Source organism: Pinus tabuliformis, chromosome 9 (genome assembly GCF_031772625.1).
Source record: "Pinus tabuliformis cultivar Carrire ecotype Pingquan chromosome 9, CPIR1, whole genome shotgun sequence".
NCBI lineage: Eukaryota > Viridiplantae > Streptophyta > Pinopsida > Pinales > Pinaceae > Pinus > Pinus tabuliformis.
In genome coordinates, this window is record NC_142307.1 from 1,318,945,361 (window position 1) to 1,318,972,823 (window position 27,463).

The 27,463-nt window shown below is 37.6% G+C and overlaps 1 protein-coding gene across 4 annotated transcripts in view; it reads left to right on the forward strand.

Moving 5' to 3' along the window:
- Nucleotides 1-19,069: 19,069 nt before the first annotated feature.
- Nucleotides 19,070-27,463, forward strand: part of LOC149153387 (mitogen-activated protein kinase kinase kinase YODA-like) — a 294,318-nt gene continuing 285,924 nt past the window's right edge. For 3 of the 4 annotated variants that reach the window (XR_016263135.1, XR_016263136.1, XM_089441563.1), the window contains exons 1-2: nucleotides 19,075-19,600; nucleotides 19,735-19,932. The gene's annotated coding sequence lies outside the window, so the exon portion shown is untranslated. Of the gene's footprint in view, nucleotides 19,601-19,734; nucleotides 19,933-27,463 lie in introns of all 4 variants that reach the window. The other variant, XR_016263137.1, reaches the window with a different exon arrangement.

Here is a 27,463-nt window from a genome sequence, read left to right on the forward strand (position 1 = left end):
AAACGAACCTTGCGGCTCAAAGTTAGCTTTAGCTGGAAACTAAATATTTCCCTCAATGTTTCTGATTTTCCGAGATCACACTAAGGCGCAGCGGAAAAGAGCATACGCATGAGAAAAATCCTTCCTTTCTGTTTCTGATTTGCCCAGATCGCACAGAGTCGCAGGGCAAAGAGCATATGCAGAAATGAAAGGTATAGATCCGGTAATAAAAAAGGCTAAATAAACCGAAACCGAAATAAACAAAGAGAAAATGACTGTAAACTGCAAATAAACACTGTATACCTCCAGATCTTAAAAATGACACAGCTAGGGCTACCGGAAACCTTTTCGCGTGAAACGAAAGGGGTTCCTCACTGGAACAGATGCTCCCAACACAACAAAACAGTGCTCTCGGCCTGAAAGCAGTAAAAAACAGTAGATCTAGGAAACGGTTGTCGGATGCAGTTCTACCGGCTTCAGATTTGGATCACCAACGGACGCGGCCCTCAAATAGCTCTGATTCCATGTAGGAATTTACAGGGTAAGTTCCTCAGAAAGAACACCAAAGGACACCGCTCACAAACAGATCACAGATCAATACACCAGTACTTTTGATGTGGTTAAAACCCTCAAAGAGGGAAACAGTCCACGGCCTGAGCCAACGCGGCCACTTCAGGCAATTTATTAATAAAAGAATGAAAATTTACATAAGCTTCTCTCATAGACGGATTACCCTACAAATGACTCTCCATGCTCTTTAAATAGAGATCATGGACCAATCGGGTGTTAAGGCACGGATCAAGTGTCGATAATACCGAGGAGAGAATGAACCGTCAGATCACTACATATCGTGACCGTTGGATTGTAAGTTACAAAATGTACATAGTAAAGAAACACACTTTACCTAACTCTATACTAGACCAAGTTGTACTTAACTATTTCCTATGTGTCGAAATATCCTAACAGGAATTGTCTCCAAAGCCTCTACACCTTTCTACTAATTTCCTTTACCTTACACTTTTTTCCATTTCCTTTGCCTTTGATTTGCCTGTGCCACCTGTTGACGTCAATGAAAACATATTTCCAACATCCTTGAGGCGATTAAGCCTTTAAGAAGGATCAACTCTGATACTAATTGTTGGAAATACTAAGAGGGGGTGAATTAGTATTTCCCTAATTTTTACAACAGGTTAGTTTTTGTTACTTATTTAATTAAAGCATTCAACAAACACAAAGCATCATCATCATATTAATGATAGTACACAAGATTTGGCTCAACAATAAGCTCAGTTATGTATTATGTAAAAACAACATTTACCAAACAAGTTTGGAAGGAAGTTCAAGTCTCTCCAAGGATTTTACCAACAAGTTGGAAGGAAGCAAGTGCTCCTTGAATGGTTGGGATATCATAACAGGGATAATGACCCAATTACAGTCAAAACTAAAATTGTCATCTGCTACCAATGTTGCTACCACTGTCCACTATTGCACTCTGTTGCTACCATTTTGCTGCTATTACCTCTCTAAGTGCCTTTGTTGCTACCATTTTGTTGTTGTTACCTCTCTCAATGCCTCCGCTATTGTTATCACTTTAACCACTATTGTTATTTGTTGATGCATCATTATCCATTTTTGTTATAACTCTTACTATTGTCGCACTTCAATTATTGCCATACATTTAATATCAAAACTTTAATTTGCCACTGTCATCCAACTAAGTCACAACCATTATCATCCACCTGAGGCACAACTATTGTTATCTATTAAGTCACGTCCACTCCAACAACTTGTTTTGTCATGGCACGCAAAAACATTCCTCTGAAACATTGTTATAAGGTCACGATCTCTCTGTCTTGTAGATCGCCTCCACGCAATGTTCATGTCACAATACTGTCAACAAGATTACTGCTTCATGGTCACTTTCTTACTGCATTTATTACACATTAGGTTCATATAAAATTAAACCATCATATCACGATCATATCGTTTATGCAATCTCTTCTGTGTTATAGTTATCAAGGTCACGGTCATAAATACATATGCCAAGGTTGCTATTATACTACACTATGTTAAGGTTATATTTTCACTATCCATGTGTCTTTGTCACAAGATCATTCTTCATCTTCCCTTAAAACAACTCTTCTTTGTTCAACGAAGAGTAATCAATCTGCTAACACTCACATTGCATTTTGGTCTTTATCAAATCCCTCTCAACACTAACAATAATATAAACCTCCTGCAACATACCAACATCTATGTTTTCTTCTTGAAACTTCATTCATCCAGTGATGTCATATTGTTGCACTTCTTTGCTCACAAACTAGTTTGCTTGACTGCATACTCATAATCCTAATTCATTATTGCACCGTGTATTATAAATTCTCTCGAACACAACTACCACTATTACCATCCATGTCACACGTATGTTGTTGGATTTTTTAAAACAATTGTCTTGCCCTCAATCTTATTATCAACATGCTACAGGTCTGGAAGTTTTCCTTGCGTCTGTCATATCCAAGAACACCATAGATGCACTGCAAAAGACTTGATTAGTACGAATTTTGTATAGCATGGAAATAGCCTACCAAGAAGGTTGTCATATATCGAGTTCAAGTAATCAAAGTCACTGTCATGTCATAAATTCTTCATACAACTTTTCACATAACATTATTTGTTACTGAGGACATTTGCAATTCATTGTCACATGAATAATAATAAATATGGAAAACACTATATATTCTTAATGTGATCAGACGTTGTATACCTTAGGGTTATTTTCTCAACTTCATAATAGGTGAAGGTTTTAACATGGTGATCCACCAAGAATCACACTTGTTAGCTAGAAAATTCATGAGTGAGGTTGATTCATATTAGACCTGTAAGTTTCAGTTTGATGCCCTAGAAAGGGAAAAAAACATTACTTATTCCTCTTTAATGTGACTTTTATGCTACAGGTTTTGATGGTTGTTGATACAACTTTGTGCAAGGAGGTTGACCTAGAAAGGTCACAGTGCTTCTTCTTACTTTATGGCAGGACCGACTACCAAACTGAATCTGCTCCAGTTGCTTAGCTCAAACTTCTATATGGTTGGCATACTTATTTCAATAAAGACGCAGGCATGTGTACAAACTATGTCGGAGATACTGCAAATATGGAATAATCAATAAGAGATGTGGATTTAGATTTGAAGACATGTGTCATAGAGACCTGCTCTAATAGGTGTACATAAAGAGTTTGAACATCATTGATACATGATTTCATTAGTGATGAGAGTATCATACTTCTATACGCTTTGTGTTATATTGGCTGTCTTGGTTAGGGCCACAAGCTATGAGACAGGGCCTAGAGATTTTCAACATCAATGTGAGTGTCTCATAACTAAATATATCCATAAACCTTGTTCTAATCTTTTGTTGTCAAGAACTTAAATAGGTCGCTGAAAAATAAGTCAGATCACAGAATGCCCTTGATGGGAAACTTCATATTTCATCTCCAATGATGCCTTACGAAATAACCGAAGCATCAAAACTTAGTCACAACTAAATTGAGAGAGAATTCATGTTGATTTTGGAGAATGAAAGAAGCCCAATGAATAACCCTTAAGAAGAAAAGAAAAGAAATTAATTGATAAACATCCACCCTTCAAATAGGTTGAAATACAAAGAGTTTTTGTTGCACCAGATTTTGCTTCCATCACAAAATATGCGTACAATTAATGAGCTACAAAAAAACCATGACATGCCCCAATGAAAACTATATAAACCGAGTGAATCATGCAGATTAAATATTGCCCAGAAACCCTAAGCCCAACAGCTGTTGCAGAGAAACTTCATAGAATGAGATTGAACCATTTGATATCACCGATTTCTTTCAATGAGTGCATTTATATAGTTCTATGAAAGTGCATTTTTAGGCCAACATAAGGTATTAGAATGATTTGAAATCTAATTTGTGGCACCAACAATTATTAAGAAATGCATATTTAGTTTTTATATTTTGGACCAAAATTATTTTAATCGCATTCTTTAATAAACACTCCATATTTATTTTAATCACCTCCTTTAATATTTTGGACCAAATTTAATCTTTTTAATAAATGCTCCTTGATATTTGCCATATATGTTGCCACACTATTAATATGTTATAGCCCCCAGTCCTTCTGGGAAACATTATTAAACAAATAATGTGATGCCACATTAGTATTTGTTGCACATGTTCGTCCTTGGCACCATATAATCCCTGCCACATCATCGCACATTGTCAACCCTTGGGGTTTTGGACCTTAAATTGGGTTTTCAACTTTGATTGGGCATTTCTCACAAATCATGAGGGCCCATGGAACACTTCACATACCACCAAAATTGGCTTGACGAGGAGAATCCAATTGTGAGGGTATCCAAGACAAATTCGGTGATCTATGCTTCAAAATACTCATCAAGTGCAGGTTATGTCCGTTGACCAAGGAAACAAACCATAGAGTTAGGGTTTCATCAAGCTTAATCTTCTAGTTGCATCATCTCCTGCATACCTACTCATGCTCCTGCTTTAACACCAATGAAATCTTTCACACATGCTCTCGCTTCCACTTTGACATCAATGAAAACATACTTAGCAATCTCCCCCTTTGTCATTGATGTCTACACACCTAACATAACAAGGTTTGTTGCATCATACCAAAGGTTCATGCTTCTCTCTCTCCCTTATTTCTTCCAATTTTTTCACCCCCTTTAACATCAATCGAAAAGGGTAACAAACATGTCCTTGACGAAATCTCCATGTGATATGGCTCCCCTTGTCACATGCTTACATGATATAACATCACTACAACCTCCCCATAACAATGTGCTTTCTATTTGCATCATCTATTCTAATAACATAGGCTCCCCATGAGGGTATGCTCTCCTATAAACTCCCCCTATCTTGGTGCATCTACTAATTGTGTGAGGATTTATTATGAAGTGTGTTTTCTCTTCCAGACCTTGGTGGTTTTGTCTTCCTTTATGGTGAATGTCATTCCTTCCTCATTATATAGAGTACACGTCATGTCGCTTTTAAATTCTCATGCAAAATGCCCAAAATTGTGACATAAATAACACTCTACATCTAGTCTCAATAATGGAACATAATATTTGTAATTCATGTTGTCATAGGGATATGGGACTTTGTCTTGTCTACAAGAAAATATGCTTCTAGAGCTTTGATAAAACCCTCTATCAATACTTCTAGTATATCTCCAACAATCTACAACTCTATGTCCATGTTTAGAATATGCATAACAATAACCATAAAATGTGCTTGTATACCTAGGTGTATAGGTTGAAGATCTGTTGATGGTGTCTCACCATTGAGAGTATCTTTGTTGTTCTCCACTTTTGAATGTTCTATTATAATTTGGTGTCTTGAATGCATTATCTTAGCTTCTTGTAATATTGATCTTCCAACTTTCAAAGTTGGTTGACTTGTGTAGAACTTTGACTTTGGGAGTCACTTCATCATGAGGCTTCTCTATATGTGGCTTCGCTTCTTCATGAGGCTTCTTCTCTTCTTTGAGATGTGGTTGTTTTTCATCATTGGAGCATGAAGACTCACCAACATATCCAAGACCTATGCTCCTCAAATTTTGAGTCAGTTTTTCTACTTCTTCTTTCAAGGTGACCATCTCTTGTTCATGTTTTGTGCAATCCTCTTCCTTCTGCTTTATTTGACTTCTTAAGGCTTCCTCAATTCTTTTGGATTCTTCAAGTTCCCTCTTCAAGGAGGTGACTTTCCTACCAAGTTCTTCATCCTTCTTTTCCTTTTCCTTGAGTTGGTTTGTCAAGGTGCTTTCCCTGTTGTTTTCCTCTTGCAACATGTTTTTGAGGTGATCAAGTTCATGATCCTTTTCTAGCGTATGCTTCTTTTGCAATTCAACTTCTCTTTTCAGCCTAGTTATTTCATCAAGAGCAAAAGCATATTTAGATCCATTCCAATTTTCAGCTTCAAGAAGTTTGCATTTGAGAGTTGGAATTTCACCATTCTCCACTGACTTCCCTATCTCAGATGCTATAGATATGCCTTCAAGTGGTTATTCCTTTAAGAAGGATTGGCTCTAATACCAATTGTTGGAAATACTAAGAGGGTGTGAATCAATATTTCCTTGATTTTTACAATTGATAGTTTTTCTTACTTAATTAATCAAAGCATTCAACAAACATAAATCATCATCATCATATCAATAGTAGTACACAAGATTTGTCTAGTCAATAAGCTCAATTATGTATGATATACATACAACATTTACCAGACAAGTCTGAAAGTAAGTGCAAGACTCCCCAAGGGTTTTACCAGCAAGACGGAAAGGAAGAAAATTCTCCCTGAATGGTTGGGCTCTTGTGCCATGGATAATGATCCAATTACAATCACAACTACAACTGTTGTTGCTATCCATTGCAATTACTGGTGCTACCACTGCTCCAATTTTCCTCTACTACCAATGTTGCTACCATTGTCCACTACAGCACTCTGTTGCTACCATTATGTCTTTATTACCTCTCTTAGTGCCTCTGTTGCTACCATTGTGTTGTTGTTACCTCTCTTAGTGCCTCTATTGTTGCTATCACTCTAACCACTACTACTATTCACTGTTGCATCACTATCCACTATTGCCATAACTCCTACTACTGCCACACTTCAACTGTTGCCATATGTCTGATATCACAACTCCAACTTGCCACTATCATCAAACTAAGTCACAATCACTGTCATCCAACTGATTCATAGATATTGTTATCCATTAAGTCACAACCATTAAGTCACAACTCGTCCAACAACTTGTTTTCTCAGAACAAAAGAAAACATTCCTCTGAAACAATGTTACAAGGTCATGGTCTCACAGTCTTGTAGATCACTTCGTCTCAATCTTCCTATCACAATATTATCAACAAGATTACTGCTTCATGGTTACTTCCATACTACATTTATTACACATCAGTTTCACATTAAAGTAAACCATCATATCATGGTCATATTGTTTATGCAATATCTTCTTTGTTATAGTTATCTAGGTGATAGTCATAAATACATATGTCAAGCTTGTTGCTTTAGTATGTTATGTCAAGGTTATTGTTCAATGTCAACAAAACAATGTTTCACTACCTATATGTCTTTATCACAAGATAATTGTTCAATTTCCCTTAAAACAACTCTTCTTTGTTCAATGAACAAAAATCAATCTGCTAACACTCACACTACATCCTTTGTATCAAATCCCTCTAAACACTAAACACTAACAGTAATATAAACCTCCTGCAACATACTAGCATCTATGTTTTCTTCTTAAAACTTCATTCACCGAGTGACGTCATATTGTTACACTTATTTTCTCACAAACTGGTTTGCTTGACTACTTGCTGATAATCCTAAGTCATTATTACACTATGTATCAGAAATTGCCTCAGTCACAATCACCACTACTACCATGCATGTCACGGGTATTCTGCTAAGTTTTTAAAATAGTTGGCTTGCTCTCAATCTTATTATCATCATGCTACTGGTCTAGAAGTTACCCTTGTGTCTGTAAGATCCAAGAATACCATAGATGCACTACCTCAAACTTGTTTAGTATGAATTTTGTATAGCGCGACAACAAGATATTGTAGAACCAATAATGTTTTCATACATCAGGGTCAAGTTACGATTAAAGTCATTTTCATGCTACAAATTATTCATACAACTTTTCACCCAACACTATTTGTTACTAAGGATATTTCAATGTCCCTGCCACATGGATAATAATCAGTCTGTAAAGCACTGTATAGTCTTATTGTGATCAGATGTTGTATATCTTATTGTTATTGTCTCAGCTTCAGAATAGGTGAAGGTTTCGGCACAATGATCCACCAAGGGTCACACTGCTTAGCTATACAATTCATGATTGAGATTGTTTCATATCAGACCTTTAAGCTTCAATTTGATGCCCTAGAAGGGGTGAAAATCATTACTTCAATCCCCTTTAATGTGACTTTTGTGCTATAGGTTTTGATGGTCGCTGATACAAATTTGTGCAAGGAGGTTGACCTTCAAAGGTCACAGTTTTTATTCTTACTTTATGACAGGACCAAATGCCAAAGTGAATCTAATCCAGTGACTTAGTTCAAACTTCTAATACAGACAACATACTTATTTTAATAAGGATGATGACATGTGTACAAACTATGTCAGAAGCTATTGCATATTTGCAATAATTAGGAAGAGACACGGCTTCAAATTTGAATACATGCATGACATAGATATGCTCTAATAGGTGTACATAAAGAGATTAAACATTGTTGATATATGATTTCATCAAAGATTAGAGCATCAAACTTCTATACGCTTTGTGCTACATTGGATCTCTTAGTTTGTGCTACGAGCTATGAGAGAGGGTCGGGATATTTCCAACATCAATGTGAGTGTCTCAGAACCAAAGACATCCAAAAATCTTAGTCTAATATTTTTATGTCTAGAACTTAAATAGGTCACAAAAAATAAGTCATATTATAGAAGATATTGGATGGGAAACTTCAGATTTCATCTCCAACAATGCCTTATGAAATAACTGAAGCCCAAAAACTTAGTCACAACTAAATTGAGAGAGAATTCATGTTGATTCTGCAGAATGAAAGAAGCCCACTGAATAGCCCTTAAGAAGAAAAGAAAAGAAATTGATAACCATCCACCCTTCAAACAAGTTGAAAGACAAAGAGTATATTGCACTTCCATCACAAAATATGCACAGAATGAATGAGCTACAAAATGACCATGACAAGTCCCAACGAAACCTACATAAAGCCAACAAATCTTGCAGATCAAATATTGCTCAAAAACACTAAACTCCACAATTGCCACAGAGAAACTTTAGAGAATGAGCTCCAATCATTTGATATCACCGATTTCTTTTAGCGAGTGTGTTTATATAGTTATATGAAAGTGTATTTTGAGGTTGACATAAGGTTTTCGGATTATTTGAAATCTAATTTGTGGCATCAACAATTCTTAAGAGATATAGATTTTGGTCTTTATATTTTGGGCCAAATTTATTTTAATCACCTCCTTTAATATTTTGGACCAAAGTTTATATTTTTAATAATTGCTCCTTGATATGTGCCACATATGGTGCCACAATATGAATATGTTGGAGCCCTTAATCCTTTTAGACAACATTATTAAAGAAATAATGTGAAGCACTATTAGTGATGGGTGCAATATTTTCATTGTTCCTTAGAGTGGAGCATAAGCAGGAAATCATCTTGTAGCTTATGGAGAAAAAACTATGTTATGGCATCAAATGCTATGACATTTAGGAGAGAAGGGCTTTCAATTACTTCATGATAATGATGTGGAAGAAGGTATGTCTAATTTCTATCTAGATTTTGTTTTTGTGAACATTGTTTATATTGGACGTAGAATCATGTAAAATTATCCTCTAGTTTTATGAGGCTAGGGGGAATATTACAATTGGTGCATAATGATGTGTTTGGAGTTGTGTCAGTTCCATCACTAGGTATATTTGTGCACTATGTATCATTTATAGATGACTTCTCAAGGAATACATGGATTTATTCGTCAGGAAGAACTTTGAAGTGTTTGAAAAGTTCAAATAATTTAAGTCTCTTGTGGAAAATTAGACAGAGAATAAAATTAAGGTGTTAAGGATAGATAATGGTCGACAATTCGATAGGAATGAATTTGAAATTTTTTGCAAGAAGAGTGTTAAAGAAAGGAAGAATAATACTCCATACACACTCAACAGAATGGAATTATAGAAAGGATGAATAGGACATTGATGGAGAAAGAAAGGAACAAGCTCAGTGGTGTTGAGTTAGGAAAAGAATTATGGGCAGAGGTAGTGGACACAACATGTTATCTAGTAAATATATCACCCTCGTCAACATTGGATGACAAGACTCCACATGAGGTATGGACTAGTAAGAAACCTTATCTTAAGCATCTTTAGGTATTTGTCTATGATATTTATGTTTATTTTCCAAAGGAGAGTAGAAGTAAGATTAATAAGAAAGTTGAAAAGCGTAACTTTATTGGATATAAAGATGGTTTGAAAGGTTATAAGATTTGGAACCCAGAAACTAAGAAGTTTATGTATAGTTGAGATGTGGTATTTAAAGAAGTCAATGATGCTATCAAACAGAAAGTCCTACCAAGGGAGAAAGAACCATGAAATATAGAGTTTGAAATGAAGGATGATGAATCAGACTCTACAGAAGAACATGAATCAAAATATGAAGAACCACTTACTCTAGTATTGAGGAGATTGGTTCGGGAAAGAAGGCAACTAGAAAGTGTGCTCCAATTGATTTCTATTCAAATTTTGCTTTGTTTACTACTAATGGTGATACTAGAATTGTAAGGGGGGCAATTGATTCATAGGATGTAAAAATATAGAAAAAGGACATGGTGGAAGAAATGGTAGCCTTAGACAAGAATGACACTTGGGATCAACTGGAGTTTTTGGATGGAATAAAACCCATTGGCAGCAAATGGGTTTTTAAAAAGAAGTTGAATGGAGAAGGCAGAATGGAGAAATACAAAGCTTGGTTAGTAGCAAAGGGTTATTCCCAGGTATAAGGAATTGCCTTTGGTGATATATTTTCTCTTATTTCCAAGTTAATTTATATTAGATTTCATATATCTATTGCTGTTGCTTTTTATTTTGAACTAGAACAGATGGATGTGAAGATAACATTCCTACATGTGGATCTGGAAGAAGAAATCTATGTGAAGTATCCAAAGTATTTGTTGTCAAAGGAAAGAAAGAGCTAGTATGCAAGTTGAAAAATTCCTTTTATGGGTTAAATCAATCACCAAGGATGTGGTATCAAAATTTTGATACTTTTATACTGGGACTTTCCTTCAGAAGGAGCAAAGAAGATCATTGCATATATTTCAAATTAGTTGGTGATTGTGTTATTTATTTGGTCTTCTATGTGGATGATATGTTGTTGATTGGAAAAGACTGAGAAATCATCAAGGAAGTGAAAACTCAATTGTCCTCTAAATTTGACATGAAGGATCTTTGTGCTGCAAATTTTATCTTGGGCATGGAAATTAAAAAATATTAGGAAAATAGGAAACTTTGATTAATTCAAAAAAAAAATGTCAAGGCAATATTGCAAAGATTTATTATGCGGGAATTTGTAAACCAATAAAGGTTCATATTCGTATATGTGTAAACTTATCTACAAAATTGTGTCCCAATACACGAGAAGAGGAAGAGAACATGTCATGTGTTCCATATGCTAGTGTGGTTGGAAGCTTGATGTATGCAATGGTCTATACTAGACTAATCATTGCACATGTAGTGGGAGTACTGAGCAGGCATATGTCAAAACCGAGGAGGGAGTATTAGACAATAGTGGAGATTTTTCAGGTATTTACATGGCACTACTAGATATGGATTTTGTTGCTAAGGGAGAACAAGATTGGATAGATTTTTGGACATACATGGCTTTGTGTTGTCACTGTGACAACAACCCTCCAAAATATTTGCCTATGTCAATTTTGGAGCCTACATTAACTGTCGTTTCAATCCCCTTAGTGTCGTCATGTTGTTTGATTTGTTATTTGTGTGTTTTCTCCTAGTGTCACATCCTCCTAAGTCAATGTTTCCTAAGTGTCGTCACCTAACCCTTAGAAGCGCTTAAGTTATCTAGTCCATGGTTAGGTGAACTCATGACTTATCTTGACTTAGAAACTTTCCTTTTTGTCATGCACACACTAGAAAAACACTCAAAAGCACATAAAAACAAACAAAAGCAAGAAAATCACCTTTAAAGGCAAAAACGCACTCCAAGTTGGTGAAGACATGTGCTTGAGTTGAGGGCACTTCTTTGGGTTGAAGAAGTGCACCCTCCTTGAGCGCACTCCTTCATGTTGAGAAAGTTCGCCCTACTTGATCACACTCCTTCGTGTTGAAGACATGCGCTCTTCCGCGGTGCATGCATGAGCATCTTGTCGCATGTGGGCACACTCCTAGAAAATAAGGGCCCACTTAACTTCTGTTAATTAATCCTTCCACTCATTGACAAGTGGCGATCTTGCATGAATCAATTTTGCATGTAAACTATTTTAAATCAACCCAGTTAATCATTCTTTTACATAATCATTCTCATCTGAGTTGAGCGCACCGTTGGAGATCAAGAAACTCTTGATCAACCTGCTTCATAAGTAAGTTTTTCATGTTGAATATTTTCATGATTTCACTGTCATTCTTGCTTTTCTTGTTGTCGTTTCTTTGTTTTTTCAGTTCAATTGTTGGCATTTCTGTTCAATCTTCCTTCTGCAAGTGTTAATTTGTTGTTGCATGCAAAAACTCTTCACATTCTTCAACCCTTCATATTCCACCGTGAATGTGAAAACATCTATATAAGCTTGCAAATCCTTCTTTTCCTCATTATTATCATGAAATCTTATTTTTAAACTTATTTATGAGATTTCAATAGGTAGAGTGCACTTTTGGAACCCGAAGCTCGATCAGCCTCCAAAATTGCGCCCAAAATAACTAAGTTTTCCTATTGAGCACACTCCTTCACCATGAAGAACTATGTCGTCCCTTGAGCGCATGAGCACACCACAAAGATTTGAATCACTTCACTTCATCCCTTAAACATGTGCCAATGTGCCCTCCTTTCCTTTGAGCGCATGAGCATACCTTGAAGGCTAGGAGCATGTTCCTTCGTTCCTTTGGAGTGCGCTAGTGCACCCTCCCTATCTCCTTGAGCTCATGAGCGCATTGTGAAGGCTTGAAGGCCCAACAACCCATCCCTTCGACCCTTCGGAGTGTGCCAGTGCACCCTTGATGGTATTCTCCACTTGCTTGAGCGCATGAGCACACTGCAAAGCCCTAAATGACCCTTGACCTTCCTTTGAGATTTGAAAATGCACCCTCCTAGTTTGCATGCCTGTCTTCTAATGCATGCTAGTGATTTTGTCTTGTCGTTAATAGATTTTCATGTCCAGTTACATGTGATGGATCTTTGTACATGATTTACAAGTATTGTTGCATAGTTAGGTTGCTTTAAGCTAATCTTGTCACTATGAGTGTGTTGCCACAAACAAGTGTCCATACTACAAGTATTGTCACCCTTTCATCATTTGTTGGAGCCATGCCTCCCTGTAAAGTGGCCTCTAAATAAGTCTCAAAATCAAGCACTTAGGAACGTATTGAATTTACCAAGCCAAGAATTTCCATTTATGCAGACACTAGTGCTTCATTGATAAGTCTACTGAGGTCACGTGGTGTTGGCTCGAGGGGGCCTGACCCAGGTTTAGAGTTATTCACACCAACCAACAAAACCCTAACTGCTGGTGCTTTCGGCAACAACCTGCGTAGCGCAAGCTGCAGTCTCACCTGAAGTAGTATTGGGGGATGCTAAAACCAGGTTTTTGCATCCAGAGACTGTGTGATGTGTATTTTGAAGCCTTTGCAGCTCAGGTTTGCCTTCGCGCAGATCTATATCTTCCTATGGTCTACTACTACAACTCTATTCAATTTACCTCCAAGTCTTCGCAAAGGGATGCGATCGTGCTTATCAGATCTAAAAGAGGCAGATTCACAACTTTTGCTCAGTAAATAACAACCCTAGATCTGCCTTCGCGTAGATCTACCCGATTCGAACCATTAGTAACAAATATATTTAATATCTTTGCGGACAAAGTTCATTACACTTTTCATGCATGAGTATTAAATATTTAACATATTCGCACAAAGAATATACTTTATTTCATAGAAAAGAGATCATTAAGCAACGATGCATAAACTTAAACAAAAATAAGAACGAGGCACAAATGAAAAAGGTTTGGTCCAAAACTTATTAGATTCAACATTCAATTTATAGACTCTTCCACCCTGCGCACCCAGCGGCAGGGGCCCGCACACTTAGTTGCGGACTTGCCAATGTCTCCGCTCACTCAGCGATAGGAGCCTTCTCCTTTCGCCTAAGTACAAGAAAATAGAGCTTTCCTGCCTTAGCACTTTTCCCTTACATTTCTTCCCCAAAAGTTATATTTTTAGACTCACTATGACTCAAATATTTATAGCCTTTCTATTACAATACCATGGCCTACGACCTATGGATGAATCTCAAAACTATCCTATCACTTACCCATATAAGGGGCTAAAGCACCTTTGACTCTTACTTAGTTGCGCGCTCTGCTTCCCCATTTCGCGGAGACTTTACATTCTTTACAAAATTATAACCAAAAACTGATTAACTAACCAAAATTGACAGTAGGGACCCTATCCGAACAGGCCCCCAACAAAAATATGGTGACACGCCCTCGAGTCACTCAGTTAGATTCTCTACTTTATGGCAGAGCTCACTGAAATCCTTCTTCAATGCTTCAAGCTCCACGATGCTTTGTACTACAGCCTACTTCACCTCTTCGACCAACTTTTCTGTAGTTGGTCCCTCTATCGCAAGACGCATGGTCCTATGAGTCTGTTGCAAAGCTTTCAGTTTCTCCTAAATAGTCTGGGAAATATGGCTGGTCTCTTCTGTCCAAGGTTGAAGCCGAGATTTTAACACTGATTCTTTTTGCTGTAATTCCTGTACTTGTGCCTGTATCAGCTTCCCTTCCCGCAGGCGCGTGAAGCGCTGGACTAGCACCAATGTGCGCGCAGTCGCCCTGATCTCATCATATTTCTGTTGGGCTTCCCTCATTTTTGTACTCAATCTCTGCAAGTTTGGGTCCTCCTACAAATTGTCTCATAACTCCATGGCAAAAAGGGAGATAGAGTTATGGGACAATTTGCATGAGGACCCAAACTTGCAGAGATTGAGTATAGAAATAAGGGAAGCCTAACAAAAATATGATGAAATCAGGGCGAATTGTCCCATATCTCCTAGAGTGATATTTGATGTAATAAGCAACTAATTTTGTAAAGCACTCACCCCCCTTGCCATGTTTTGGAGCACCCTAGGGTTTTGGGGTTGATGTCACTTGCTTTGGCATTCGATCTTGAGGAGAACTTCAATTTTCACATGGTTGGCTACACGATGCATACATTTTGGAAAGTTTTAAGTTGTCTGCATTGGGAATTGTGCATATGCCTTAGGAGTTATCACAATTGTTTCCTAGGGCATTTTGTCCTACATTAAGAACTATAAATATGTGCCTTGGGTGTTGTGAACTTGCTTAGGGTGTGGTGATGTTGCATTGGGAATAATGAATTTTCCTAGATTGTTGTGAGGACCCTTGTCATAAGTCTCACATGATGGTATCCCTTTAGTGGATATGTATCTCAACATTTTGGCACATCATTAAGGTGATTTTCAGCCTTTAGGTGAAGATTAACGACTTACCACTTAGTGATGAGGGTTCCATTAGGTTTCAGGTGTTTATTTTTATCTTATGGTGATGATTAATGAGATAGACACCCCTTTTTATGAAGTGCTCCCTTTTCTCATAATGTTTTAGACTTGATTTATTAGAGGGGCTAACCCACTCCTTGTTGCACAAATGGACTTCATTTGCTAGAGCACTTGGTTTTGTTCTTCTATTTTGATGATGAGATTGCACTTCATGATGAACACACACTTTGTTCTCATGGATTTCTTTCTTACTTAGGCACATAAGGAGGCATTTCACTGGGTCAGAGGCTATTCTATCATTGAATATAGGTTGTTGTACACTTGTTAGGGTCTTTTTTGACTTAGCTCTTTGTTCATGGTGTCTATTCTATGCCAGTCACCCCACTTCTATAAGATCCATTTCATTTGCATTGATCTCTAAGTGATTGCTACATTTTGGAGCCACACGTACCACTTGGAGGGTTTATTGCACATCTTATGGGAGTGGTTGTACTTGAAACTCAAGCTTAGATGTTCTATAGGGCACTTGAGTTTAGTGCTCTGGGTAGTGGGGCCTTCTTCACATTCTTTTCATGATGATGATTGACACATACCACATGGAGGTCTATTTATACATTCTTCATTGCATCTCATGGGACAACTTAGTCATGGATGTCACACATTTGGCTATGGTTGATTATTTGGCACACATCACAAGGATTTAGTCATGGCTCAATTTGAGGAGGTTATTTGTGCCACTTATTGAGGAAATTCTACCGTTTGAGACTTGGATTCAAAAATAAGACACATATTCAAGGGTGCACATGTCGATAAGGATCTATCTACTATTTTAGAGGTTGTGATAGATCTACCCCCCAACCAAAGAAGCTACCCTATTATCTAGCTCTATTATTGGAGGTGGTTACTAACTAATTCCATTGTTTACTTTTATTTGATTTGTCTATTAGAGCTAGTTACTTGAGAGATTCATTCTATTTGTTTTCCTTGGATATCTTATTAGAACCTATTAGATGAAGTTGTGGATCTTAACAAACTTATTGCACTTTTAGTAAGTAGGTTGTTGAAAGGGTTATTTCATTGTATTCCTTGGAGGACTAATGAATCTAGGGAACAAATAATTTTATTGTAAAGGGAGATAGAATTGAGAACTATATAAGGTTTTACTCTCTTCATTTGTAAGGTGTCGGTGAAAGACCTCCCAAGCTTTGGAATGAAATAATTTCCACCTTTTGTTTAAGCTATTGTGCAATCCATGTACAACTTTGTTATATGTGTGTCAAATTGTTCTTAGTGCATTATCAATACTTATTATTTGTAGGTTTGTGGATGCCAAAGTCGATTCAAGGGTCATATAGGAGCAACCTTTCCATATTGGAAAAGGTTATTTACCCCTTATTTCTTCTTATGTTTCTTTTTTAAAGAAAACATCAATGCATTTGATTTAATTAAATCATTGCATCTGTAAATAATTTGCCCCTACGGGCCATCTTAGAATTGTCTTGAGAAGTGGATCTTAGATAGACCTCTCCCTAAACAAATTTGTGATGTCCGTGACTAAATTGGGGCTATTGTTGTGCACATCACTTTGACTACCTATGACACCCCAATATTGATAGGAAAAACCCTCTAAAGTTGAATGCATGCCCTCATAGCCCAAATAGATAAGGCATCAATTTGCCCTTTCATCTACCACCCAAAAATACCAAATCTCCAAAAAAACATCTATGTTTTCTAAGCTCTCTCTTGCTCCCATTCTATCCTACACATATTGAGCTTAGTTGACCACAAGGAATCCCCCTCACAATAGATCTCAACTAGTATAAAGAGAAAAAGGCAAGGCTACCAAGGTGATAGTGGATAACTTGCCCAAGTTTCCCTTGGGATCTCAACCTTCGTGCTCATGGAATCTGCACCAAGTGGTAATTTGGGAGGTAACACATGCACTATTTCTTGATTGGAACTTCCTTCCCCCTTTCCATCTATCCAAGGGAGATATGATTGAGGATAGTCAACAACCTTTAGTTTCAACTTTTGTGTGGTTGCTTGAGATATGTTATTCTTTTGGCTTCTATTATTAATGATATCATGCCCATGCTACCCTGTTAGCCGAATACTAACATGAAACAATCACTTGCTTGCTCTTCCTCATATTTAGGTGTTGTGACAAGTAGTTGTTGGACTTTCTCTATTAGAATGAAGGGTTACACATTTGTGACACTTTGAAGAACCACATTGCAGGTTGACAACAATGTTGTCGTGGTTAGTGTACTAATATTTAATTGTAACATATTTTGGAGGTTCTTGGTTACTATAATGTTTTTATGCTTTTTCCATGACCAAGGTATGCTTTTGTGTTATGCTTCATTTATTTCAGTGAGTAGATGTTTAATGATGATCACACCACATTCCTACATTAGGCTTCTTAAAATTTATTAATAAAGCAATGGCCTCACATTTGCTACATTTGTTTCCAATGAATCTCACCTCTACCTTTGCCTTTGTTTATAATAGCTTTGGACTCAAATGGGCTTTTGTTGATTTGAGTACTTGGCTTTTGAGGTTGCATTTTATTATGACATTTGAACTTCTCTTCCAACTTTGTTGCAAACTGATAAACATCTCCTAATGTGTTGATAGATAGAAAATGCATTTCTTCTTTCAAGTAACATACATATGGGCCTTGAACTTCAAAACTCCCAAATGCTTGAAGCTCTTGTCATCCACTTTGATCGATATTTGATGGTATTCTGCAATGAAGTCCAGGACTAACTATGCTTGTTTCGAGTGCAATTTTCGCCACTATATGTATTCATTGTTACATTGTCCAATTGGATACTAATTCTCTTTCAAGGCTATCTTGAATAATTCTCATGTGGTCATGGGTCAATGTGCATCTTCGCATCACCATGTGAAAGGCTCCCACCATAAAAATGCATTTAGTGCAAATTCAAGAGTTACACTTCTCTTCGTTAGAAAATTGGTTCATAGCAAAATATGATTATAGTTGATGTAAACATTCATATGGGGCTTTGACAAGGTTTTATTTTATGGAGAGCGTGTTAAACCCATGATTAACATTCTATAAGTGAAACATCTTATTAATTTTTTGAATTTATTATACATTTCTATGTATTTTAAAAGCTCATCTTCTTCTTAAAGTTCTGTTGAATATGGATGTCTCTTGAGATAATTTAATTCCTTTAAAGTCATTTCCATCCTAAATTCTTCTCCAAAAAATTTAATTCTAAAATATGATAAAAACTAAATCGAAAACAAACAAACTAATCTACACCTCATGAATAAAAATAAATAAATATAACCATAACTCTAACTCATACCATAATTAGGGAAAAACAAATACTCATACCATAATCAGGGAAAAACAAATTGCTCATGCCAGAAATTATTTATTTGGCAAAAACAAATTATAATTATAAATGAATAAAGAAGTGATTCTTTACGCTGATCCACATATTACGTTAACCTGGAACATGTCATGCCGAGGACGAGGTCCCATGCATCGTCCCCGTCGGTCGGACGGAACCTCCATTCCACATCCAATCGCATTCAGCCACGTCCTCAAAAACACATGGAAATCGGGCGAGCGGGGCCTCCCGCAACTGTGACGGAAATGCCAGCATGGCCTGCCGGATATTCCTCCTGCTGCTCGCCTGTTTTCTCGGCACGAGCCCGCTAAATCTCCTTTCATGTGCACTAATTTTGGGTTTCCGGTACCGTACGAGAGCTCATTTGGCGCTAAACTTCCTTTCAATTGCACTAATTTTGGGTTTCCGGTACCGTACGAGAGTTCATTTGACCTGCATTTCCGGTAAATTTCACCTGTGCGCCTGCGTGTCAATTTCGGATGAATTTGAGACGATTCTCATCTCACGTGCATTCGGCCCCCTTCGTTTTGTGATCTTGTCCGACTGTAAGAAAGATCCGTTGGAGAAGTGAAAAGCTTTGGGCAGGAGCGCCCATGGCGTCGTGGTGGGATACGGTGAAGAATGAGAAGTACAAGTGCAGAATGATGATTTTTATCTGATCATGACAAACCCTCAATTCCCCTGAGGGAACAAGCTACCTTATTGTTACGGCCAACATTCTGTTATTTAATGTAATACTGAATATGACAAGTGCCGAGGGTTTCAAGAATTCGAGCAACTTAAATTTTCGCGAAGCAACAGGAATTCTATTATCACGAGTCAAAAGAGTTCAAACCATTATTACATTATCTTCGGTGAACAGTTGTTGCTTCCAACTCGTCTCTGAGGTGAGTATTTGACGGGCGGCGCCATGAAATCGATCAATTATAAATTTTGTGCAAATATTTTGTTTTATTTTTGTTTTTATTTTTTGTGCAAATAATGTGGCGTTGACGCAAAATCTCTGGCTATTTAAATGCAGTTGCATAAGCATCGAGTTTTTGGGGAATTCGCCCCTTTTCACCACAGATTTGTGGGCATTTTCATCTCGCAAGACAATTACCAGCTCTCTTGGTCTACGCCGAGTAATATATTTTGTATTTAAGCTTCAGATGCGTGGTCATGTGCCTACTGCAGGCAATTGCTCGTTCTGTAGTTTCACGCCATTTGTAGTTTTACGGTAAGCGTCTTCAGTTGTTTTCTAAACATTGCTATTTTCGCGCGCGCGTGCACACATACATACGTCGTTTTCGCTTCATTATATATATGTGTATGTACATCTTTTTGTGCTGTTAGCAATTTCTCGTTTTCCATTATTTATCATGTTAACTTTTTGCAATAGCACGCAACTATCATACGCTAGCTCTCCATTCCAAGAAATTCTCTGATTTTTTATTCAGTCGTGTCCTATTTTCATGTGGCCTTGATTTGTTCTGTTTCCCGTTAAAAAGATTAATGTCCTATTTCACAATGTGTATTCATGATTTATGTTAATATTAAGTTCAATATCTTGAACTGCATGTTGATTTATTCAGTCGTGTCCTATTTTCATGCGGCCTTGATTTGTTCCGTTTCCCGTTAAAAAGATCAATGTCCTATTCCACAATGTGTATTCAGAATTTATGTTAATATTAAGTTCAATATCTTGAACTGCACGTTGAAGTAGATGGTTACCGGTTGATCCTGCCAGTAGTCATATGCTTGTCTCAAAGATTAAGCCATGCATGTCTAAAAAAATTACCATTTTTGTTACGTCAAAAACAGCCAAAATGTTTTATTCAGCTATCACGTCTAACACAGCCAAAAAGGTTCATACGGCTATCAAATTTAAATGAAATAGTCTATAACGCGACTTTTTGAAGGCCTTTCCGGCGGATTTTTCCGGTGGAAATCTGGCAAGAATTTATGGAATCGTAAGTTTGATAGCTAGTTTCTGCACAATGAAAGCGTCACAGGGGTTTTTCAGGGTGCTGAATCCAAATATGCAGTTAAAAAACCATTTTAACTGCAAGAAATCAAGATTTGACCTCAATTTCTTCCGCCGGATTCCATCACCGGAATCTTCAAAAAGTCGCATTATAGACAACTCCAATTTAAATTACTATTTGCGTGGTCACATGCTTTTAGCTTAAGATACATTTACATTACATCTGGCGGTAGGTGTTCTTGAGCGCCGAGGACATTTGTTGTAGTGTTACACAATTTTTGATGCAGGAGCATATGCCTAGGTGTCGCGTGAGAATAAGTGTCCTTCGAAAAAGCTATTAGTAGAGACATAGTTTTAGACCATTTGATAGCTTAAGATACATTTACATTACATCTAGTGGTAGGTGTTCTTGAGCGCCGAGGACATTTGTTGTAGTGTTACACAATTTTTGATGCAGGAGCATATGCCTAGGTGTCGCGTGAGAATAAGTGTCCTTCGAAAAAGCTATTAGTAGAGACATAGTTTTAGACCATTTGATAGCTTTGAACAGCTCCATCTTGAAGGCCTTTCTTTTAAGTTAGTGGATAAGGAGATTTTAAGTATTTTGGTAAATAAAAGTAGAGATTTATACTTCTACAAACGTACAGATATTCAAAAGAGTTCTCAAATTTGGGCCGAGGCCTTTTAGTCTAGTTCTGGGGTTCCATTTGCACTCCCTGGTTCAAAATATAACTAACAGATTGTCCACAATACCAACAGTAGGGACTAGTGCTACTATGACAGTGTCAGTATTTATTGACCAATATGCTTTGTCATTATTTTCTATCCTATAATATTCTACTAAGCTAACAGAAAAGAGGCTACACAAATTTGTGGCTCAGAGACCTGGTTTGGCACGGTTCTCTCTAAAGGTCTTTATAGTCCTACCCAGTGTTGGTTTAGGTCATATCATGGTGGCATTGCAGGACTTCCCCAGTGTCATGGTGGGCTGCAGCTCCTGCTGAAACAGGGCGGGGACCCTTCCTTGACTATATTGTGTGTTTGTTTCTGCAGTTCCCCATCTGCTCATCTGGCCTGTGTTGATTGCTTTCATGCAGCAAGCGGATCTGTGGCTCTCCATTATCAAAGTCTTTTTTCAACATCAACATTGGGAGATCCTTCCAACGGGTTCCCAACCTTAGATTGGGAGCATTAGCTCCTTCATTGGCTAGTCTATCCATACGCTTATTGCCTGATTTCTTTACATGTGGAATTTGATTGTCTTAAACTGATTAAGGATTGGAAGCTATGCTATGTATTTTTGGAACCAGTCTCCAGTTTTGAGCTATTCTATATATTTTTGGGAGCAGAGTGGACTTGGTAACAGCAAACGACTTGGTGAAGTTTGGTACAAAGCGACAAGTTGCTTCCTAGCATAGGAGACGACGTTGTATGTCAATGGCTATTGTTGTAAGAATAAGGGTAGAAGCTATTAGTAAAACACATAATTGATTGTATTATTCTATTTTGAAACTTAACAACATGTGGAATTTTTATTTGGTTTTCTCTAGTTAAAATTATTGCACCTACTATGGGGTTGTATGTGCATTATACATTATTTAATTAAGTTGTATATGCAATTGACTAGTAAGTTATAAATACACAATGTTCCACCAAGGTTCCGAGACGAGGGAGCGAGGGGTGCGGGAGCGGCCTATGCAAAAGCTCCCTATCATTTTTTAGGAAACGTGGGGAGCATCAGGCTCTTAAAAATTTATAAATATAAAATATAATTTATTAATTAATAATTGAGTCCACTATAAAAGGTAGGCTGTTTGTTTGTTCGTTTTTTTTTTTTTTTTTTTCTTTAATTCCAAAACAATGTCTTGGGAAAGCAAATCATCAAGATGGAAAATACAAATTTTTGCATATATAACATTGAATAGACATGAGAATAGTAACAACATCATAAAATTCTAATTCAATTTTTAAAAATAAATAAAAATAAAATATTATCAATTAAATAATATTATGATTTCAATAAAAATTTAAATTAAAAAAAAATTAATTAAAAACAAAATAAATTTATTTACTTATTAAATCATATTTTAAAATATTCCAACCATTATTATATACATTCACTTAACGTAAATACAAACATAAATGTGTAACTTAACAAAACATTAACCTTAATATAAACCTATATCAATCATATCAACCTAACAAACTAGTATAAGAATGGCTTTCGAAAATCAAAATCTAAACCATTTTATTTTCTGTATCATCCTTAGAGGACAAACCGCCATTAACCATAGAAATGACTTGAAAAAAAAACCATTCTCTCAATTATTATTTTATAACTATTTTAATAATGCATATAATAATTCAGCAGGTAGTTGACATACGTCCAATAGCTTTGAGTGACACCAAGTTCCATTCAAAAGATGGTTTCCGACCCGTCAAACTTTTGAGAGAAGGTGAGTGAGCACCGTGGCTTCCTTAGCGTATGCAGGTCTGTAGATTTGCAGCTTATATATATATTGCGGTTACATATCACTTGCAGCATATATATATACTGCGGTTACATATCACTCTCTCTGCTCAGTCCAATTTCATGCTCGCAGAGGTCAGGGTATCAAATGATGCTGCCTATATATTTGGCAATGACAAGCATGGATTGGGGAATCAAATCCTGCCCATATATTTGTGTCTTAATGAGTTCGGACTTGATAGCGGAACACTATGGATGAGTAAGGAGGCGTGGGGAAGGGCATAATAATGAAGACGTGCTGTTGCAATTTTCCTCAAGTAGAAAGTACGAATTTATAAAATTTTCACAGTATATATATAATATTTTTTTGACTATTTGAACTTTCGAATTGTAACTGGTTGCTATTGACGCCAGGTGTGGGAATTTATATAAAATTTGAACGAAACTATGGATGAGTTTACATAAATTGAATCTACAGACAACGTCATACGTGAATGTAATTCTGTCCCCGGTTCTGCAACCGTAAATTGAATCTACAAACAACGTCATACATGAATGTAATTCTGTCCCCTTAATTAAAGATTAAGTTCAGCGTTTAGTTAATTAAAAATTAAAAATGGTTTTTAATGCATTAAAGGTGTGCTACGTCCCCCCTCGTCCCCCCATGCCCCCTTTCGCCCCCCCACGTCCCCCTTTTCGGAAACGCCCCCTCAGGGAAGGGAAACGTTTCCCTGGCACGTCCCCCTGAGTTTCCTCCATTTTGGGAGCGTGCGGAAACGTCCCCTACTCGTCCCCAAGTCCCTGGAGCGCAGGGGAGCGAGGAAACTAGACCCCTAGGGGGGGGGGCGAGTCCCCGTGGAACACTGTAAATACACTTTGTGAGTGCCATTGAGCAATTATAACTTATAACTCACCCACTAGGGAAAAATAAATCAAATTGGTAAGAAAGCGCTTTACATATTTGAGTGGCCATACAAGTGTGCTTGTATAGTTGAAGTCTGTGCATGACCTAGAGTCGTAGACAATTCACAACAAGTGGGGAACCTTTTAAAGGACCTTTGGAGACTCATAGAAGACCAAGTGGTTCAAGGATGAATAAACAAATGTTGAAGCATATGAAGCAGAGAAGCATGAGTTTTAACCTTATTTCTCTAGAATAGAGAAAAATATGAAGAATATGCAGGCCTCGTTGAATCAACTACTATAGCTAACATGCTCAAGTTTGCTAGAGATGAAGATGAATATGCAAAACATAAATTCCTCCTCATTATAGGATGAATGAAGAGAAACCAGAGAGAGAGAGAGAAGCTAGATGGAAAAGACTTTCCATGTTAAAGTGTAGGCACAAAATTCCTTGCTCAATACTCTATTTGATTCTTGGAGCTGAGCTAATCTTATTTCCGAGTTTTGGTTCAAAGGTCGGGATCGAATACCTTTGAACATCCAAAGCCATAACCTTTGTGTTGTAATTAGCGAGAAAAATGATTCCTTGATTTGTGCCTTAATTCAAAGAGTCAAAGTCGAGTTCCTTTTTGTGCATGGTCGAGCTCCTAAAATTTATGAGTTTCCCTAAAAATTAAGAGTGCATGAGGTAGTTAACTGATATGTTGAAGTTGAAGGTCAAGTTTTGATCTTCTAGTCTGAGTTAAATGATAAATTGGGAACTGAAAGCTTAAGTGGAGTTAGCCTCCTATATTATAGGAGGATCCAGTTAACTAGTTTTGTTAACTAGAAACTCACTAATTTTAACCATTCGAATTGCCTTTAGAAGAAGTAATGAAGGCACAAGTTTAATCATTGTTTTGGTGAGCACGAGTTGGTGAGACCAAACAATAGGAAGCACAAGTTTGTTAGTGGAGCTTATGAGAGGAAGAGTGTGCAAGAGAAGCTTGTGCACAGATTGGTAGAGGGCAGTAGAGATCAACAGTCTTTCAAGTCTGGTTCAAGGCAGGAAAACTAGGCTGTTTTCAGATTGAAACATTTGTATCTGTAAGAGATAAAATCCTCAATTTTTTTATCAATAAAATTCTCATCAAGCAGAGGGTTTTCCCTGTTGGGTTCCCTAGAAAAATAGTGTGTTTAATTGTGTGTGAATGTGTCTTTAATTTTGTTCTATTCCGCTGCAAATTTGAAGTAGAGAAATTCTGTGTTTTAGTGAAAAGAAACTAGTTTTCAGTTTTCAGATCGTTCACTATAACAGTCACAAAATTTCAAGGAAATTTTACATGGTATCCGAGCTCGGATCAAAATAAAAATAGCACATCCAAAGTGCAAAACACACCTAGGAAGATCTCTGAAGTGGCTACATACTTGAAGTACTCCAGCGAAGGTGAAAAGGAGCAAGGGTTGTGTCTTTTCTAGACTGTTTGGAGGGCTGAGTTGCATGGGCGAAAGGCTGAGGCTATAGGAGGGAGATTTGGGTTTTTTTTGTGCAACAACAGGAAGTGTTTTGTCTTCTGTTCAGGTTGCAGAAATTCTGTGTAATTGCAGAGGTGAGGTAGCTCTTGGTTGGAGGGCCAACAGGCCTAGAGAGGATCTACACACTAGGCCACATTCACAGAAAGTACAACGCAGGTGAACAAAGGGTGGTTTTCTCTTTGGTAACAGGTCTAAAACATCTGCTATGCCCTAGTTGCAGAATCATAGGCCTGTAGGTGTCTTTTGGAGGACCCAAAAAGGCTAAACAAGAGTGTTGGAAGTGATAGAAGGGACAAAAAGTTAGGGAGGACAGTTGGAAAAGAGAACCGTAGTCATTTGGAGCAGATTTAGGGTTGTTGTTGTGCCCTAACCACAGCTCAAAAAAAGTGCACAGTTGCCAAGGACAAAGGGAGTAGAAATAAGGTATGCGTGTCTCCTTTTGCTGATGTGGTTATGCTAGAGGATAGAGTCTAGGTTGGACAGAGATCTGTTTGGCATCTTAAGAGCAGTGAGGAGGGCTGCTAATAGGTGTCAAAAGGAGGCCTAAGTGCAGATCAAAGAAGGACATTTGGTCTGCCAGGAGAGGCAGTTTTAGAGGCCCTAAGTACAGTTCTTGTGAAGGACTACAAGACTGTTAGTGGGCAAGTTTTTAGAGAGCTCTCAAGGGAAGTGGTATGGCTTACCAAGGGTTGAGAGCAGATCACTGTCTAGAGGGAGCATCGAACTTCATAGCTTGGAAAGGGAGGATCACAATAGTGCTGGAAGATAATGGGGTGGGAGAGTACATCAAGCAGGCAATAACACCAACTCAAGACCCCTAGCAATAGGCCCAGCATAATAAGAATGATATCAAGGCAAAGAGGATCATTCTAGAAGGGGTCAAAGATCATATAGTGCCTCACATCCGTGAGAAGAAGACAACGTATGAGATGTACAATACAATCCTGAAGTTGTATCTAAGTACCAGTGATACCAGGAAGCTTGCTTTTTTAGGGGAAGTTGAGGAGTATCCAGATGAGCAAGGATGAGCCCATCATGCCATATTTGTCAGGGTTCACTCAGGTACGAGACAAAACTAAGTGGGGTGGGCGTAGTTGTATCTGATCATGATCTTGTGAGTTTTGCCTTACTTGGACTTCACAAGTCGTAGGGTTTCAAGATGCTGTTAGTGGGAGAGAGAACTTCCCAAAGTGGGAAAGGTTTTGGATTAACTGAATACAGGAAGAGATCTGAAGAGGAACCATAGAAGGGTGATCAATTATGACAAAGGATGAGGATAACTCCTTGGCGGCAAGGGTAGTAAGGCTAAGGGCAAGAAAGGCCAAGGAGAGGCTGGGTCCAATGAGAAGGGTAAGAAGAAGGATCTAAGTAAGATCAAGTACTTCCATTGCCATGCGTTTGAACTTTGGACACTATGCTTCTAAGTGTCATGTTAAGAAGAAGGGGGCCGGGAAGGATCATGCTGCTACATTAGTGGAGGTAGATGACTTTTCTGCCCAGTTCGAGAAGAATTTCTTGCCATGCAAGCTCAACGGATCACAGTATGTGGTATATTGATTCAGGAGCTTCCTTCCACATGACCAGGAATAGGAAGAGTTTCAACCACTTGAAGGAGGACATGCAGGTTCAGATTGAGCTAGGAGATGATGGTCAATATGTAGCTAGAGGAGTTGGTGTTGTCAGCTTTTAGAGGGAGTCAAGTAATTCCCTTCATCTCAGAGATGTTCTTTATGTTCCAGGATTGAGGTAGAATCTTGTTTCGGTAGCCACCCTTGAGAACAAGGGATATGATATCATCTTCAATAGAGGTAAGGCTTACCTCCAGCGCTTAGCTTCTGGATGTAAGAAGTAGATAGGTGTGAGGGTGAAGAATCTTTGCAAGTTGCAGGTAGAGAC